Source organism: Condylostylus longicornis, unplaced genomic scaffold (assembly GCF_029603195.1).
Source record: "Condylostylus longicornis isolate FDR11 unplaced genomic scaffold, ASM2960319v2 ptg000010l, whole genome shotgun sequence".
NCBI classification, from domain to species: domain Eukaryota; kingdom Metazoa; phylum Arthropoda; class Insecta; order Diptera; family Dolichopodidae; genus Condylostylus; species Condylostylus longicornis.
The window spans coordinates 4,720,502-4,738,256 of record NW_026577979.1 but is presented as its reverse complement, the minus strand read 5'-3'; positions in this window follow the sequence as shown (position 1 = coordinate 4,738,256).

Genomic DNA, 17,755 nt, shown 5'->3' with positions numbered 1-17,755 from the left:
TGTAATGAATGTGTATATGCTGTACTAAAATGTGTTTGAAAAACAAGGCACAGCTTAAATAAAAATTCGTTGATAATTAAGTGTCATAAGTGGCCCTGCAAAAATTGAAAAGTGCAGGCTATAAGAAGCAGATATCAAAATCCATAGCACATGAAATATTTTAAATATTTTAAAAAAGACCGACTTGCATCTAATATTTATGCCAAAATGTAAGATTTTTAATATTCATCTAAAATCTTTTTGAAAATTTATTTAACACGTTCCCTGTCCGCTGAGCCACATATGGTTCAGGAAACGTGCGCTTGATAAGCATTGATACGTTCCTGAGCGGGGTATATATGTGCGTCAAGGGGTATATGAAACTTCTAAAGCAAATTATTCGACTGGACGTAACGGAACTGTACAGTTTCTGCATTGGACGTGCTATCCTATGACTACAAAAAATAAATTATTCAAAAAACCCTGTTGGACTGGTTGGTTAATTTTGCATTTTTGTATTGGGATAGAGAACGTGTTAACAAACAATTGAAATTGAACAAACATTGCCCAAAAGAAAACCATAATTAGCTATTGCTGCATTTAACTCATTCTGGATATAATTTTTCGTATAGAAATTTAGTCGTATAAAAATTTCGTATAGTAATTTAGTCATTTATCCTGTCATGGTGGCGGTCATAATGTATAATATGTGGTTGCGTTTACTTTGCCACTTAGTCACATTTACGTAGACTTCAAAATCTGAATAATAATACAGAGAGAGTCAATTTTAAGTGCGTCTTTTTTTTAATCAAGCCCTGTTGAAGTGGGAAATATTTTCAGTTCCATTATTTGAAAATACCTTCAATCAGTTCTCCAACAAAATCAACTATAATCCAACAATAGTTTTATCGTACATACATGTTAAATGCCGAGAAAATATTCATTAAAAAAAAATCCTCAATCGAGTTGAATTTGTTCATTATTACAAGATACGCATATACATTTCATATACACATACATGTATATCATGTGCATATAAAAATATAATGCACAACAAATTCATTCATTTATTCAATTTTAAAATTTACAATTATATTATAATGTCATTATAGTGGAAAGCAAAGCGAGCATTAAAATAAAAATTTTTACAAGCAATTTTTCAAAAGTAATAAAATCAACAGATTCTTTTAATTTTTTTTTCTTTTCTTTTATGGTTTTCTTCTTATTATATGGCATTTTTATGACCCACACAGAATCCGAATGAATCTGAAAGTGGTTTAAGTATACATAAGTATATTGATCCTTCAGCTTTAAGAATAATAATAATAATATGGTACTTAAAAGTGTACGCAAAATAATGAAATAGATTATTCAATAACACTTGGTTGCATATGCAATGCAATGTACTGAACGCATTTAATTATACCCTGCACTTCGTGAAGGGTATATTAACTTTGGTATGGAGTTTGTAACTACTTGAAGGAGCCATCTGCGGTATGGACATATATATATATTCTTGCTCAGCGTAAAATTCTGCGTTGATTTAGACATGTCCGTCCGTCCGTCCGTCCGTCCGTCCGATCGCACGATAACTCAAAAACGAATAATGCAATCGACACCAAACTTTCAGAAGTTGCTTCTTTTGTGCCAAGGACAAACCCTATTGTTATTGGACCAATTCGGACAACGGGTTCGGGTAGCTGCCATACAACTCAAAGGGTTTATTTTAATTATTTCAAAAACTAATAAAGGTACAAATATAAAATTTTGTATACATGTGTCCAATTATATTCTACATATGCTCTAAAAATTTTAATGAGATAGCTGCACCGGTTCGGGTGGCTGCCATACAACTCCAAAAGCAAATTTTTTATATTCGGCAAAATAATAAAGTAATATTCATGAAACCTGGCAGTCGTGTGTCCAATTATAGGTCAAAGATATTTCTGAAATTTTGGTGGAATTGCTTGACAGGTTCGAGTGGCTCCCATACAAGTCCAAAAGCTTATTTTAAATATTTGGAAAAATAATAAAGTCAGATTCATGAAACTTGGCAGTTGTGTGTCCAATTATAGGTCAAAGATATTTCTGAAGTTTTGGTGGAATTGCTTGACAGGTTCGAGTAGCTCCCATACAAATCCAAAAGCTTACTTTAAATATTTGAAAAAATAAAAAAGTTGGATTTATGAAACTTGGCAGTTGTGTGTCCGATTATAGATCAGATATACCTGCGAAGTTTTAGTGGAATTGCTTGACAGGTTCGGGTACCTGCCATACAACTCCAAAAGCTAATTTTAAATATTTGGAAAAATAATAAAGTCAAATTCATGAAACTTGGCAGTTGTGTGTCCAATTATAGATCAGATATATTTGCGAAGTTTTAGTGGAATTGCTTGGCAGGTTCGAGTACCTGCCATACAACTCCAAAAGCTAATTTTAAATATTTGGAAAAATAATAAAGACAGATTCATGAAACTTGGCAGTTGTGTGTCCAATTATAGGTCAAAGATATTTCTGAAGTTTTAGTGGAATTGCTTGGCAGGTTCGAGTACCTGCCATACAACTCCAAAAGCTAATTTTAAATATTTGGAAAAATAATAAAGACAGATTCATGAAACTTGGCAGTTGTGTGTCCAATTATAGGTCAAAGATATTTCTGAAGTTTTGGTGGAATTGCTTGCCAGGTTCGAGTGGCTCCCATACAAGTCCAAAAGCGTGTGTTAAATTATGTTAGTTTCGGGTACCTGCCATACAACTCCAAAAGCTAATTTTAAATATTTGGAAAAATAATAAAGTCAGATTCACGAAACTTGGTAGTTGTGTGTTCAGTTATAGATCAGACATATCCATGAAGTTTCTATAAAATGGTTTCACAGGTTTGAAAAGTTGCTATACAACAATGAAAGGTGCAGGGTATAATTCAATCGGTTCATACCGACTGAAACGTTTTTACTTGTTTTTAATTTCAAATGTTTTATGCCATGCCAAGCAACCAACCATATGCATTGTAGACAAAATAATACGTTTTTCTTCTTAAAAAGAATTTTCTTTCTCTTTTTTTTTTTCTGCATAGTTATGGGAAACTCTTTTTTAATGAGACCGTATAGAATTATTAAATTATTTTTGTTGAGTCATTTCGAGGTTAATAAAAAGTTCACAGAAAATTTTACATATTTTGTATAAGAATATTAAGTTATATGGAAAAAAAAATGCACCTACATCTTTCAGAGTATTGAATAATGATGATGCAATTATATTGGAAAATTTTCAATTATTAAAATTTTAGGAATTTTATACTTGGGGCTATAATTGAAAGCAATCGTTAAAATGCTATATGGGAACAATTTCAAAAATTTAATTTCTTAATTTTTCTAATCAATCTTTATTGAAATATTTTAACAAACATTCAATTAAACTTAAGACATTTTTTAAGGAATTAATATTTAAATCACTTGGGGGTGCTTAACAATTTCGAAATTTGACCAAATTGATATATAATACTACATTTGAATGGTCTTTATTCAAAAGACATAAAAATTAGTTAAATAAAGTAGTCTGCTTCGTCAGTTTGCACTCAAGTTGGCAATGCTATAGTTATATAAGACGTATATTATTAAAATCCCTGTAATTTCTGCTTAAGAATACGATATGTTCTGCATTCTCTTAGCTCAACAAACAGGCAACAAACACGGAAAATGGTTAGGGTCGTATGTTTTTGTAAGAAAAATGGTTACGACGATGAAGCAGTTAAAGAAAAGGCAGTTATTACTTATAAGTAATAATTTGTATTTTTATGCAAAGGGACACCTACAAATCCATGCAGTTCAAAGTCCATAGAAAAAAAATAATAGTTTTCTACTCCCAACGGATACATTGCGGGGAGATTCATATCTGATAATGTTCATTTCTGTACCAAAACTAGCAATGCAGTTGGCATAAGGATAAAATGCATATAGCGTAGGGTGTAAAATAACAAAACATGAAAAGAGATTTGAATAAAATTATATTTGTTTTATTTTGGAATTAAAAAATTTGTAAATTAAATTTTAACATTCAAGAACCAGATATAAGAACCGTTGGCGTTTGGAATAAAATTTGCCATGTTATTTAAGTATAGTATAAATTTGTCAATACGTTCCCGATTTTAATTTTAAAGAAGATATGTATGTGAACTCTTTTTATATTAAAGTATCGATACGCCAAAAAGTATGCTATTTTCATAAAAATGTTCGGAATTTGAATTTTAAATAAACCTGTGAAATAAATTATACTTGAACTCCAGATTAATAATTATCACCCAATAAATTTAGCCTTGAAATAGCATTCCATCTATAACATTCCGACTTTAATTATGGTACCTTTATCTAGGGTATTGTTCTATGTGACATTGATTTTGACTAAATTTTGGAAATAACAAATGAATTTCATTTTTATTTTTTGTTTTTTATTAAAATATTCTAACAAATCGGATTTCCGTTTATAGAATTTTTTCCCTTATTTTCAAGTACAATTGTATTTCCCTTTATAATATTGAAATTCTAAAAAGTTGAGATCAATTTACTTAATTTGGTTTCTGTATAATCAGCCTACTCATAAAATACAAACAATCATAATAAAATCACTATAATTAATAAACTTGATAAAACACAACCATACATACATAGATTTACAAACACTTACTCAATTCATCTATTATCGAGCTGCGAACAATGATTGACTGAACTAGAATTTTTTAAAACAAACCCTACATTAAAATGAGATATAGAAAAAAAAATCAATATTTCGCCCTATAAAAGGCGCCTATAAAACGTTCGAAACTAAAAATAAAAGTCAAAAATCTTTATAAATTATTGTTATTTTTATTGCATCAATATACAAAACCGTCTAATATAATAGTAGATGAATTTAAATTTATTTTTATAAGTACATACACTTAAAAAAAAAGAAAGAAGTTATTTTTTTTTTGTTTTGGAGCCCGCATAATTTCGTTCAGATAAAAAAAAATATTCTAAATTCTAAAATAATCTAACAATGGTGTTATTTTTAATGTTGTTTTGATAATTTTTTTTTATATATACATAATTATATAACACATGAGTATATGTACATAATACCCAGTTGATTCCAATTATGGTGTCTAAAAATTTCAAATATTCACTCTCTCTATCTCTCTCTCCCTTCCTCACTAGTCTTTGTAAATGATGTGATTGAAGTTTATTATTATAAATTTTTAAGATCTATATGAGAAAGAGCTAGAAAATTAAACAATACATATAATATATATACTTTTTAAATTGATGGAAATCTATTCAATCAGACGATTGGTGTTTGGCATAATACAAGATGAGATCAGATGATTTTTTGTGATTCTATAAAGAAAATTTTTTAAGTATTGTTATTGTTGTCGGTCAAAGAACGCATTATAATAGTAACCATACAATTTGAGAAAGAAAAAAAAAATTTTTTATTATCAATATATTGGAATAGCTATATGTATGTATGTACATGGATATATACGATCACAAGATCATTTAACTTGTTAAATTTATGTTTGAATATTAAAAATTAAAAGTATAACATATAAAAAAATAAATTAAGAGAATAATTTAAATAATAATAATAAAAAACAAACTATAATAATAGTGGCCCAGTTCAATCAATTTTATTATTATTAAGTATAAAGAGGGAGCCTTATTATAAATTATAAGAGAAGAGCCAATATTAATCAGTATATATGCTATTATTCTTATGTGATATGTACTTGATTTCTAAAGAATAATAGGAATAACAATTATTAAAAAAAAAGAAATGCAATTAACAAGTGAAGTATGGAATAAAATCTAGTATAAAATATAAGACTACATTGTATAATACTTTTTCCGTTTAGATTTCAATTTTCATTGATATAGAGCACCTTATATAACACATTTCAGTTAATGTTGAATTCTAAAAGAATCGAAAAATCTCATTTTCAACTTCGATATGCAGAATGAAAAAAGATCATATCGCACTCTATACCTGAACTTGCTCAAAAATCGGGTTTTTTTTTCTAATAGAGTATGAAAGTGCATATTACTTTCCTATTTATTAAAATAGAATTAAAAATTTCTCGAAATTATTTTCAGGTTAAGTGTGTATAAATCGTTTAAGAAGATTTAAGAAACATGCAAGACCCGAAATATTATCTGACGAGCCTCTTATTTTCACTTAAGTTTTCGACTTGATAGGTAGTGTAAATAGGTAGTGTAAGACAGGTAGTGTCTATATGTAGCAGAATAGTTGATTAGTTAGCTATAATCAATATTGCCATAATGGTAATAGTAATTTAAAGTTAAATATTAATATTAAGCTTGAAAACAAATTTTAAAATTCAGCTAATTATGTGCGCTTTAATAAACTAGACCCCGCAACTTCCAATTAATTTTCTTGATTGTATTTATATTGACTGAAAATTCAAAATCATTTACAATCACAACTGTAAAATATTTATTTAGAATAGCAATTAGAAGAGCTTATTAGTAAAAATACATCCTCCAATTTCACCAAGAACACTCCACAAGCCTATAACCGTTCTTACACAGTGGAAGGTTAGAAAAAATCTCGTCCGAGAATTGCTTCTTCACTTTTTATATATATTTTGTATTTAATTTTATTTTTGTTCATACTTGTATTTCAATTTTGTAATTCAGCTTCCTTTTATAGTTTCTCACACATCTTCTACTGTAACTTCTAGAAATATATTTTAATATGTCATAAACTTTCCTATTATATTGTTATTGTTATACAATTGAGTAGTAAAATAAATTTAAAATTAAATTTCGATTACATAATTGACGTAAAATATTAGATAGAAAATATATAATTAGATTTTAAATTTATGTTTCTAAATTTTTCCTCAATATGCTGTATATATGCTGTAACCACAAACAACATTTACATAAACAACAAAAAAAATATAAGAATTTTTTTTTATTGAAACCAAATAAATATAATCATGCATCGTATTTAATGCAATTTTAATCCAATTTATTAAAAAATTGTCCTGAAGCATTCAATATACACTTGTAGTATACACAATATGCATATACATACACATGGAAACAAAACATATAAAAATAATTCAATAAATTACGAAATAGTAACGAAAAAAAAAAATTAAATAGAAAATTCTTTAAAGGTGACTTTTATATCCTTTTTGCACTAACTACTCTCAATGATTACCATCTTTAATATTTTATAAACGGCAATTATATAATATTATTTTTTTTTATTATTATTAAAGAATTTAAATTTCTTTAGGGTTGAAATTGTCAAAGAGCCTTAAGTTAAATAAGAAAAATTTATAGTCACTGTTATACATATATGAATTACCTTTATATATATACATATTTGTAGTTATTATACTATATCAGAATATTTAAGTTCTTTCATCTCGATTTTTTCTATTCTTTTTCATTTTTTTCTTATTAGAATGTGTTAAAGTTAAATGCAAATTCTATTTAAATACGAACATTTTCTATCAATCTATTATACTATAGTCTTGGAATAATGTTAAATACCCAAGTCTACGAATGAATTGAAATTGTGCCTAGGTTAGTAAATTTTATCTATACATAAGATTACAATAAAGATTTAAACTTATAGTTAATATTGGATAAATAAACGGATATTGTGTGCGAAGATAGTAATGTTACGCAAAAATAATCTATTTATCCAATTGATGCTGTTAAAATGAAATTCTATGAAGTAATTAAATAATAAATAGTTTAATTTATTTAAGAAAATGTTCTTATTTCATTAGAAACATATGCTCAATTTATTTATTGAATCCTTTTAAAATTAAAGCAATAAAGACCCAATAGCATTATTATTAAATTTTTTAAATTGTAAACTAAATTTTGATAGAAATTTTCTAACGCAAATTTAAATTCACAATTATTAGTAAAATTTATTGAAAACATTTCAGAATAGTGTACGTCTAGACAAAATTAGTGGAGGAGCGCATATGCGAAGCTTTGAAGCTAAATGGCCTAACTCTCACTCTCAAAATTTTTATTTTTTTTTTTGTTAGGAATGTATTTAAAATTATCGGTTTCAAATTTAATTAATTTTATTTGACAAAAAAAGTCAAATATTTTCTATTAATCCATAATTTAATTTTTTCCAGTGCAAAACTGGGCTAACCCACAATATTGTGGCAAAAATTTTTGAAGTGAGGGTTAGGTCTTTAGAGTTTACTAATAAGCCCTTCATATGTATAGTGCGTAAATAGGTATATTGAACTTTATATCAATCAACGTATTCTAATTCTTTTCATCTTAATCTTGTCCGATATATGAGGGGCTCCGATTAAAATATTTCGCTTCATTAAGCCGTATCGCTATTGATAAGAAAATTTTTTGAGTTTCAACACTTTATTGAGTAAACCGGTCTTTGATATTGGGCTTTCCTATGATAAGATTACAATACATTTTTGTATATCAGTTGGTACAAGTACAATTCAATTACAATTCCAAATACAATTAATTTTCAATCAAAATTTTATTTACGATCGTTCCCAATTTTATTAATATATATTTTTATCCTATAATAGGCAATACCAACTAAACATTTTAAACTACATTTTTACTATAATTTTTCATCTTAACACTCAACTTAATTTAAATTTTTAGAGGCTGTAAGAATATTAAAAATATTGTTATGATGAGAGAATTTTGCGAGACCAGCATAATATTTTTCAAACATAAAAATTAATTTTTATTTTGAAACAATTATGGAAAAAAAAAACTAAAATATTAATTATTATATATTGCATATGTTTATTGTATATTGTATTGTAAAATTTGGTATAAAAATGATGGGCCTATGTTCTATTTCATTTTTAGCACTTTTCCAAAAAAATTTTGAAAAAATTTTGTTTTCTATAGTTTAATTTTGTCAGTCCGTAGACATGTTTACAAAATTTCTACACCCTTGAAGATAAAAAGCTGAAATTTTATATGTATATATGTAGATCTCTACTAGAAACTTACATCCGTAGAAGAAAACGTTTACCTATTTTCCCCTCCTCTACAATTATTGTCTCTTGAAATTTGTAAAATTCAAACTTTAGGCATCTTATATTTCCGAAAAATGCAATGCCATTAAAAAATATGATTATTCTTCTTAACTGACGCAAATAACCCTTAATTTCGAGCATTATGTTACGCCTCTTCAAATTTTTTTTGGTCTATTTGAAACATTGCATACAATTCTCATCCTAAATGTATGCAATCTTTGAAATATATTCGTCTATGAATGAAAGTAATTTTAATAACGTGGTGCATAGATTGTTTTTAAAATCAGTATTTTCACTTGTTGAAGGAAAAAGTGCTACATTACAAACCATTAGTTTGATCGAATTTTATTTTTTTTAAATTCTAAATCATTTATTATACAAAATAATAAAAACAAGAACAAAAATTATTTTTATTTCTTTTTGTATAAAAATAAAAAAATATAATGGGGCTCAATTGTTATTTAGACAAAATACTAAATTTGATTTTGATTGATTGAAGGGTTAACACTTTATTAAAAATGATATGTGATATGGTTACAAAAGATTCTTTTTTTAAATAAAAATATTATAAATATGTGTGTGTTTTGTATAAAATTTACAAAAGAGATTTAAAGAAAAAAAGTGTGTTTGAGTAAAATTAATTAATTACTTTAAATGAATTATTTTATAAGAAGAAAGATCTAGGTTGACAGGAGTATTAGGAGAATTAGAAGAATAAAAATATTGTTTAATATTGTTTAGGTTACATACATAGTTATTAAGTGGTATTTGAATAATGTCAAATAGTTTTATATTAAGTGATGAATTGATCATTATAATACTAGTATAACAGTTTGATATAACAGATTTTTGAAATATTTTAAATTAAATAACATTTAATTTAACTATGACATTTTTAGAAGCTCATATTCTTATAACAGATTATGTGTACTTTGGCATATTCATATTATTTGAATTAAATTTTATGGTATAACCTACGTTCCCTAACTCTTTCTCTTAGTTTTGAATATCGTTAACAGAATTTTGCTGTTTTCAATTATTTTGTTGTTAAATAGGTCACTTTCAAAATAAGTCAGCCAATAGTTAGTTGCTTTATATTAACAATATTTTCAAGAAAACAAACAAGTAGAATTGCACAAATATGGCACTGCAATGAATCTAAGTTTTGATAAACATTTTAATTTTTCAGTAATAAAACGAATTGATTCTAAATTTAGCATCTATAATGCTAAAATTATCTTACACAATGATCTTTTATCTGAATATCAACAATAATATATATAAGAACATAATTTTTTTTAATTGAACTCGATTTTTCCATCAGAAAAATTTATTATTCTTAAAATAAATATTTTCTTTTAAAACAAACAATCAAAATGTTAAAAATGTTCCCTTTGAATGTCAAAATGTCAAAAATGAAAATATTTTTACATAATCTAAAATTTTTTTTTTTAACACATTCAACAATTTTATTTTTTCACTTGTAATCGTGATACTTGAAAATTCAATCATATCGCAAGACATTTATTACTCGAGTACATTATTTTGTATATATGGTTAACATTAATTTTTTATTTACATAAAAATTATAAAGTTGATATTTCAATCATGAATGTCTAAATAATTTCAATTTATGATGTAAAAATATTTTTATTGAACCCCACAACAATAATAATTAATAAAGATATTTTATACAGAGAGGAAGAGAGCGAAAAGAGAGGAAGAGAGAGAGAAAGAGGCATAAGATAATTAAATAATAGATAGGGTGGAATCATTGCAATATGTATCACAAGATGAAGATTTCTGCACTATAAAATTATTTTACAACAAATATTGGCAATATTGATTTTGGAACCAAAGTACACGCTTGCCTTCTTCATTTTGATTAATTAATTGCTTGATACATTTGAATATTTCAATTTGAATGCTAAAATATTTTCAATCACGCACTAATACTTGCACAATAATAATATATACTTGGTTCAATTGGTATATACTTGATATACTTACTTGGTTCAGAAAACATTGCTCGAACCACAAAATAAACGTAAAAGTTAGTCATTTTGCACTTATTCATTTTAAGATTAGATTTTGAGCATATTGTGCGCATTTATTAATACAGCTTTAACAAAATTTATAAATCCTATTTCATGACTCAATTTCCAATTGAAACCCATCTTCAATCTACCAACATTTCGGTCACATTTTTTATTTTCCATTTTGCATTTTATTAATAAAGCAAATAATGAAAATTTTATTTTTTATTTAAAACTTTCTACATATATTCCAACTATAATTTAAATCTGTTGAATAAATCAACATTTTATTTTTATGTGCAATAAGATAAACCATAAAACCACTTCACTTCAATTTCTTTCAAAACCACTAAAACAACAAACTGATAATAATTTATAAGTTTTAATGCATTTTTCACTTATAAAAACAAAATATTTTATGAAAATAAGAAAAACACCAATAATATTAATAAAACATCCTTTCATATAATTATTTTCATTTAAGATCTTTTTCTTCATTTTTAAATTAAATCATATTTTTCTTGAATTTAAATTTGTGAAAATAAAATATGATCTTTAGAAGAAAAGAAAAACATTCATTAATAGAACGAGGAATTGGTTTTAAATATGAAGCATCATGCCATATTTTATAAATTGTTGGTTTCTAGATTTGTTTAAAAATATATTTGAGAAATAATAAAAATAAAGTCGACTGACGATATCTTAATTTAATTTTGATTTTTTCTATTTGATTTTAAGCATTTATAAAATAAATTGTTCACCTAAAAATAGATTCGGTTTGAGATGGTTTGATTCCGAGTAGCATTTGTAATGTGTCATACAAGTATGTAACCGAATATTTTCAAATATTTGAACCAGATTTCTTGGTTTGAATCAAATTTCATCAAACAACAAAGTTTTAAATTGGAAAAGGATAATCATTATAGAAGTACGTTCGTAACACAGTAAGGAAATTTTAATGATTTGTTCTAATGTACCAGGCTATTTCATATATAACCAGGCTCTATCAGGAGGGAGGGGGGCAAAAGGGGTATTTTCCTTAGACCACACTATCTGCGGGGCCTCAAATTAACAACTCAATATTTTAAACAAAGTATTCCAATTACAGAATATGTCTTCAATGAAGAGAACCTTAAATATTTTCATTTGTGCGTCAGTCACAATGAAATGATTCAATGTGTCAGCACCGATTAAATGGACTAGCAACTATAAACATCATTGTTAACGTCTTTTATTGTTTTTTAATGCATTATATTTAAAAAATTTCGTGGCCTCTAAATAACAGTAGCCTGAGGCCTCCAATTTTTCTTCAAAGCCTATATATATTCTAAATTCTATAGTATGCAGATCGAAAAATAGAACCCTATATTAGAAAAATTTTATCCTACTAAAGTGTGGTAAAACTATTTAATTAAAAATGTAAAATAATTTTAAATTTCAAAACAATTTAATTTTGGTTATAAAATATTTTTTTTCTTATCGATATTTCAATGTGTTAACCCCTTAACGCGTTTCATCGCACATTGATCGCATTCATTAATGCATTCAACAAATCAAATTAAATTTTAAGGAGACAAAACAAAATAGTTTTAAAGGGACTGTGACTGTGGCAATCGCTTGTTGCTTTTTCTGTTCACCCTACTTTAATTTTAGTTTTTTAATACCGCAAATGAATATCACAAACGGTCTCCTATTGTCGAAATTATATACATAGTAAGAATATTTGTGTTAATAATTCTTAAGAATAATAAAAAAAAAAAGGCGAAAATATTTTAGTAAAAATAAAATATTAATGGAATGTTTTGTTTAAGTGAAACAACCTAATGGAACAACGGGCCTATTCAATTCATGTCATAAATTTCTTTTAATTATTTTTTTTTGATTATTTATTAAAAAGATAAAAAGAATCACATTAAAATAAAAATTATTCTACGTTCATTTAAGATTGTTTTTTTTTTGTGATTCTTAAAAGAAAAGAAAAAAAATGAATTATTGCTTAAAATAAGTGTTTGAATAAAAACGAAAAATGAAACCAAAAATACCAAGCATTTTCTTTTTCCTATACAAAATACCATTTTTCCCCCTAGATTTAAAAGGCTTTTTGTTTTTTTATTTGACATAATTAATGAAGTAGGTTTTCTTAAGTAATTTGTGGTCATATTGTGAAACGTATATGAAATGAATATTTTATATTTAGTAATAGAGATGTGACTGATTGGAATATAACTATAATGATTTAATTAAAACAATAAACCAAATTGAAAAATTTAAGCCTTATATGTTAGCTGAATTCTAGTATATTAAGTGTTCTAGTAAAAACTAAGTGTTTATATTTGAATTTTACGTGAATATAAAAAACTGTGTACACTTATAACCGTCTGGATATTAGTATTGAAATTACTTTAACACTTTAAATCCAGTTTTCGAATGGTTTAATAGTACGTATGTGTATCAGCCGGGTCCAAAATAGTTAAAACCTTAGGAAATCAATATTTTCTTTTAGAACGCCACAAGGAAAATGTTAATTATTGCAAATAATGAACTCACTTCAGTGACTAATGTAATATATAAATTTTATGAAAATATCCACTTGGGACTTTCCTTGACATGACATTTTATTTTATAATGTTGTATATTAAGCCATATAAAATTAAGTATAATTATTTTAGTGACCTAATTAAGGTTTAAACGTGAGGCTCTTCGATTAAAGGACCAGTGCAATAACCACCGCACCATTGATCGGGTTTTATTATATTATTAATTGATTTAATATTCAAACGTGTGATTTAATAATTTTGAACTAAGTGAAATCAATTAAATATGAACTCTTGCTACGAAATTCCCTCTAACACAAACCTTCGCTTTTTTAACAGCAGTTCTCTTACTAAAATAACAAAATAAACTCTTACTAAATGAAAAAACAACTACCATGCTTATATAACTTCCACATGTTATATTGCATGTAACTTCGTATTCTTAAAACAAAATATTTTAGCGCAATGCAATAGGTACAAAAAAAAAAACATTTAAACTCCTGCGGCTTGGCGGCCAACTACATAAAATTCTTAAAATTTCCAAAATTTGGAAATTTTTTAAAAAACTTTTTTCATTTTAAGAATTCTAAAAGAACAGTTCCAATTATTTATTTCAAATAAATCGAAGCTTCATTTTTAATCGAGACCCAATCACAGCAGGCATAACATATTGCAAGTGTTAAAATATAATGAAAGATCAATAATATTTTCTTTTAAAACTTAAAATTTACGCTCATTTAAATCGATCTCAATAATGAGTGAATACTTGAATGAATTTTAACATTAAATTCATATTTTTTTTGTTATTTGCTAAGCTTTTAAGCAAAATGAAGAGCCAGACGAAAACTGAGAACAGAACGAAATGTGAAATTTTATTTAAGAAGAAAACATAGAGAAAAATTTAATTGCTTGTTTGTTTTTCGTCTCTTTCCGCAGACACATACATTTCGGTGTTCAATTAATATTGACAGTTGAATTAATAAATTTTTTATATGTCAAAAATATTTGAATTTTTTTGGTTGTAAACTACTTTATGACTTAAAAAATATTAATGATTCATTAATTTTTTAATTGTTTTTTTTTGTACTTATTAATTATTCTTATGTGTGTAATGAAAATTTAATTGTTGTTGTATGTATGTCACATTATTATTTTAGCTTAATTGAAATGGGTTAAACGAACAACAATATTGTTTTTCAATAACAAAAATTAATCAATAATTGAAAAATTAAAAAACAAAATTTTTTTTTGGGGAAACTAAAATAGAAATACTTAATACGTACTTAAAGTTAAAATATACATACACACATAATATAAATCAAATTAATACCAGTTTAATAGCCGGGATGAATTAAAAATTTATTGTTTTTGTGAAAATTTTATAATAACTTATGTGAGCTACAATGCCTTTCTCATGATACCAAGCAAATTATTAAAAATTTTTGGTTTTTAACTTACCATGCAATTTAACTTGAATTTTTTTTAATTCCGCTTTTAATTAAAAGTATTCTGCAAGTAAAAAATAATAAATTATGAATTAATAAACTTATAAGTTGATGATTTGTAAATTGATAACTTGTAATAGAAAGAATAAAAAATAACATTTAAATCAGTGCCAGATTCCAATTGAATTTCTGATTTAATAATGCAAGTTGCATTTTTTCCAATTTAATAAAAATAAAATTGTTTAATAAGCTACACAGCATACTGCTTGGACTTAAATATTCCCCATTAATATAAATTCACTAAGTGTCCCATTCAAAATTGCTATTTGTTCCAGAATTTATTTACGTGCACAAATTTTTGAGGCAAAACTTTATTTTCAAATATTTGTAATATTCTCGAATGTTGAATGAAAAATATTATTTTATGACAAAATGTTTAAATGTTAGAATGTTTATTAAATTATTAAAATTGATTGCATAAATGAACAATTGCATCTTGTACCTTACTTTATTTTCTACTTCATGTATCAAAGGTAAAGAATAAATTTAGTATGTATAATTTGTAACATAAAATATTGTTCTATGATCAAATGATCCAGATATTCAATTTTTTCTCTCTCAATACATATGGTGTCTTTGTATTGCCTCTATCTATACTTACAAACATATGTATATGCAATTTTCTGCATAAATACCATTTATATTATGCAATTTACCTGAAATTTTTTTTTACATATTTTTGAATTTTCTATATATAGGAAAAAAATTTATTTTTGTAAAATAAATTCTCAAATACATAGAAATTGTTCTTGCATTACAAAAGTCGAACAAAAAAACCAAGAATAAAAATTGAATTTCAATTTCAATTTAAAAAAAAAAAAAAGCATTTTTGCTTTCGAAAATTTTTCGATTCGATAGTCACAAATATTTAGATTGAATTGATTTCTGTTTTTTATTTCAATATGTAATCATTGATGGAAACGATTGTATTAGCAACAAATAAAATGAAAAATATGGACAGTCTCAAATTGTGTGATAAATTGAAAAAAATATTTTGAAAATCAGAAACTGCAATAAATTAAAAAAAAATATATGTTTTTTGTATTTTCCTTATGGGTATTTTTTATTTAAAATTTAAAAATCGATTTTTAATTATTTTAAAATATTGGTGTAGAAAATATAACAAGAATGAATTAAGTTCAATTTTAACCACATTAGATCACTGAATGAACTGAGTACGAAACAGAAATTTATTAATATGAAAGCACATTATATACTCATGTCACGTCACCTGGCTATAACACTTAAACAAAATTTAAAATAAACTTAAAACAAATATACCGAAAATTCCTCAAAATGGAATTTAACTAGAGCCTTCAAAAATTTTATGAGTTATATAACCTAGAACTTAAATGATATCTGTACCTTATTTAAGCTCTGACCAAATAAGAAAAGGTATATGTCACGCATGGGTTAATGGCTTGAAAAATCGGAATGACCAACTTCCTTGATCAAACGTCATGACCATGATGCATGATAAACCATGACTAATTTACATGAGTAATCGGCATGAACAGCATGCATGACCAATTTATATTACCAACATATATGGCGCAAATGCATGACCCTTCTTGCCTAATCAACTTGCATAACCAAACTTTAATGGTCAACATATATGAGAAATCATTAAAAGCATGCATGACCGACTTGCATGATCAACATGTATGACCAATTTGCATGACCAACTTGCATGACAAACATGCATGATCAACTTAAGTGACCAAAATCAAATATAAACATGCATGACCAACATGCATGACCAACTTGAGTGATCAACTTAAATGATAAACTTGTGTGATGTTTGCGATTTTTGCAAACAACTTCTGAAAGTTTCATGGTGATCAAATTAATAGTGTACTACCATATAGAGAATACACAAATCGACCCTACATGACATACATACATATGTTAAGTACGTACTTTCGTCTTTACGTATTATATAGAAGACTAAATAATAATAGGAGTTTAAATAATATGGGCGACTACGTGAAGGACTTCAAATTAAACTCAATTTTTAATTGAATATTCAACATTAAAAACTACTGCTTGCGTGTGCACATAAATACCAACACTACATATGCAATTCAAATTTCGCTTTTCTATGCACTTTAAAGAATAAACTAAACTAAAATTTTCAACTATATACATATTTATTTAAATTCTTTAACTCTTAATTTTACTAAAAATCTAAAATTCAATATTCTAATAAAACCTGTGCAATTTAAAATGAAATTATTTTTAAATTTTAAATTGAAAATAAATTATAAATCTAACAGGCAAACTATTTAAGGTAACAGATTGCAACATATTTTTTGTGTATTTTAAATTGGGACATATCCTTTTACTACTATTATAATAGTGTGAAAAAAGGATAAAACTAAAGAACGATATAAAAACAAGAAAAGAAAACATGAGCAAGTTTTAAACAAAAACAAAAATCCCGACCATTTTAAAATTCTGATTTTGCATTTAATTTTATGATTTTTTGATTTTCAATATAGTTTATAAAACATAAATAACAAATGTTTCCACTATTGTATATATACATGCATATACATACATATATAAAACTTGGGTGAATCAAGTTTGATTACCAGTAAAAATAAATTAATAAATAAAAATTTAATAGGAACCAAAAATTTT